This window comes from Microcebus murinus, chromosome X (genome assembly GCF_040939455.1).
Source record: "Microcebus murinus isolate Inina chromosome X, M.murinus_Inina_mat1.0, whole genome shotgun sequence".
Lineage (NCBI taxonomy): Eukaryota > Metazoa > Chordata > Mammalia > Primates > Cheirogaleidae > Microcebus > Microcebus murinus.
In genome coordinates this window covers 78691345-78694775 of record NC_134136.1, presented here as the reverse complement: position 1 = coordinate 78694775, position 3431 = coordinate 78691345, and the positions used below count along the sequence as shown (strand labels likewise).

Sequence of the window (3431 nt, the reverse complement as noted above, 5' to 3'; positions counted from 1 at the left end):
AACAGCACCAGTGAAAGAAAACATGAAGAAAAAAAGGAAACAGGTTGCAGTAGTGAGGCTCAGAGGGAAATAGCCAAGACTCCGTTTTGGCACATGGGAATGAAAAGCTGGAGGAGGGTTTTAGTTAAAACATCGAAAGCCAGTGTTTGCTTAGCTGCTCTTTTTCATTAACTTCCATTATGTGTATAGGGACTCTATTTTGACACTGGGTGCCCTATGCCCTTATAATTCCCTGAGGCTCCACGGGCAGGAGGTTAAAATTTCTTTAGACAGCCAGTTCTGTGTAGATGGTGTAGTCATAAAGGATCATCTAAACTTGTATGCTTTGAATAATATTTTTTCAAGGGGAAAAAAAGAAATGGATATTGGTGGCTCGGCCACAACAGCATCGCTATGCGGTACAGCGCTGCCTGGGGGTGACATTAATGATGGCGCTAGGAGGGCGATTGACGAACCTTCTTTGACAACTTCCATGGAGTGGGACACGCAGGTAGTGAAGGGATCCTCTCTTCTAGGCTCCACAAAGCTAGAAGCGGAGGAGCCTGCTGCTGGCCCACAGCTGCCGCAGTGGCTGGAGCCTGAGAGGTGTTCCATTGCACCCAGTGCCACGCTGTGCTTGCCGACTCAGTGCACTTCGCCTGGGACTTGTCGCTGTCCCTTGGGGCCGTGGTCTTCTCCAGAGTCACAAATAACGTCCGTTTGGAAATGTGCTTCCTAGTTGGCATTGAAGATTCGCTCAAAGGGAGCACTTATAACCTTCTATTCTGTGGTCCTTGTGGGATTCCCATTTGTTTCCATCTATATTCTACCCATGCTGCCATGGCTGCCTTGAGAGGTCACATCTGCCTTTCCAGTGACAAAATTATGTGCTATCATTTAAAACAAAAGCCATAGTAAATGCATCTGAGATGGATATTCACAATATACCTCTACGAGAAAATACTGCAAAGCTAAAAGAGAAGATAATGTTAACGCATACTCGCTTAAGTTCACTAATGAAGATTCTGAAGGAAGTGACTCTTGACCAGCCCAAGCCAGAAAACTGATACAGAACCAAGGCTCAAGCATCAGGTTTCAGGCTTTATTGCCTTCAACAATTTGGTCTTTTCTTGAAAAAGATTGGCTTCAAGAATGGGGGAAAATGCAGTTTATTATGTTTGCCGCTAGACTGATTTTCCAAATGATTTGTGAATTGGTTTTTAAATTAGAAATTAAAGAGTCTTCTGTCCAGGTTTAATAGCTATTTGCTTTAAGAACTTATTTTAGCTTCTTATCAATTTCATAATACTTATCTCTGAACAAATCTTTGATTGCAAATTTAGGAATTAGGATGCAATGTTCCATGTGTCTTCTGATCTAAAGTTGCATGGTTTGTCTGAAAGTAGAGTTGGGTTTAATGTTGACTATTTATATTCCTCTATGGAGCAGCTGTTATTAATGCTGAAAAATAATTTTTTGCTTATGTGAAATAGAGATATCTGACACTCTATCGGTAATATTTAATAAATTGACTGGATAATATAAAAAAGAAATGGATATTTATGAAACCCACAACAGTATTATAGTTTAAACACATGGTTTAATATGACAATATGCAGCATAGTATATTTGAGTTAGTGGGAGGATATAAACAAACGAATATTAAAGATGGTAGCACTAATGAAAAAGGGAAAGGGAACCAATTCTTCAAGGTTCTCATATAGAAGTAGGCAAGAAAGGACTTAAAGTTAAACTGGAAACATCATGTGATTTATAGAGATGTGTATATGTCCAAGTTGACAAAGGATGGACTATGGAGGCTTTATAAAGTGTTGATTTGGTTATGCTGACTAGCTTTCTCATAATTTCCTTCCCTATATGTTTCCAGTTAAGGCTGTGCCACAAGAGACATTTTGTATGAGATTTGAAGAAGGGAAGCAGAGGAGCAGCTATATCATGAATATTGGGTTTTGTGCTCATAAGGTTGGGGAAAGGTCTCCATAGCCTATGCATATTGTTTATCTGCTGGATCAGCTCCTTGGTGTGGGGCAGCAACTAGACCAAAGTTGTTCCACTATCTCTTGGATCTTCTTTCAACTTCTCTGACTCCTTGTCCAGATGGATGTGTATCTATGTGACAAAGGACATCAGGTTCTTCTGCACGATACCCACATCATTAAAATTGGAGACAGTGAAAGTGAGACTGACATGTGTTCCAGTCAATGGCATGAGTTCTAGCTTGTCCTTGCTGCCTTCTTCCCACCTCTTGCCCTATAGAGTTCAAGCTTCAGCATTAGATATGAAGCCTTACATAGATCATCTTATAAGCTCCCATTACTATATAAAGGCAAATCCCCCTGTAATAAATTCATGTGTGTATGTGAAAAATAAATAAACTTGAAACCTCAACATGAACCCACACTCTTAAAAAGCTTTTACTCTGTCACTCAAATTATTCAAAATGCCTCTCCCTACCAACAGTAGTCATACAGAAAAATCTAATACACCCCAAAACCCCACATATTATACTTTTCTATATCAAATGAAATCAGAGTTCCTTGGGTGGTAGACAAAAAGCAAAATATGCCTAGAAACATCTTGCTATCATAAAGCAAGGAGGCTTTCACAAATGTTTGTGGGGCATTTAAAAAACAAACAAACAAGGGGAAAAAGGTTACAGGGGGAGGATCAAGATGGCGGACAAGAAACACCGCCAGACAAAGTGTCTCTGCAGAAAAGACAGATTCTAGCAGAAATTAGAAAAAAGAAGCAAGAAGACGAGCATACAGCGGACGAGGGCCGGAAGGAGGGGTACCTGAGACCCCAGGAGACTCCACGGGAAGAGGCTATGGAGGAGAACTGGAAGCTGAGACCACCGGAGCACCCCAGAGACCAGCAGGAAGGGTAGGTGGCTATGCCGTTTCCCCTCCCCTGTATCTGGGATGGCTGGTGGGCTCCCCAGTGGGTGGAGAGACCTGCGGACATCAGCCCAGAGACAGCTGCCGCGAGTTAGCGGTGAGCCTGTAGCGGATGCGGCACCAGGCTCCCAAATCACTCAGGGCACCTCTGTGTGCACAGACCCAAGCCACGCGGCAGGTGCCATATTGCCTCCTTGTCCCCTCCCCCGACCCTACCCACAGCTGCCCAAAGAGACAATATAGCCACCAGCCCAAGGCACCTCCAGGGAAAGGGACCTTCCCTTTTGGGACCCTACAGCTGACTAAGGGGAACTCAGACTGTGAGCTCCCTACCAGCCAGCCCTCCCAGGTGCTGCTCGCACGGTGATCCCAGGAGAACGGAGCAGACCCTGAGGCTGAGAGACATAGAACTAGCTTGGGCCCCCTGTGGGTGAATTGGGACCGGCACTCCTCTCCCTGGTGGGGAAACAGTTTGAACTCTGGGACCCAGAGGTCAGACCTGCAGACCAGATCGAGTGCACCGAGGTCTTGCAT

General features: G+C 44.1%; 1 pseudogene; it reads left to right on the top strand.

Annotated features, from left to right (window-relative positions):
• Nucleotides 1–358: 358 nt before the first annotated feature.
• Nucleotides 359–1065, top strand: LOC105861900 (protein Mis18-beta-like; annotated as a pseudogene).
• The last annotated feature ends 2366 nt before the right edge of the window (nt 1066–3431 follow it).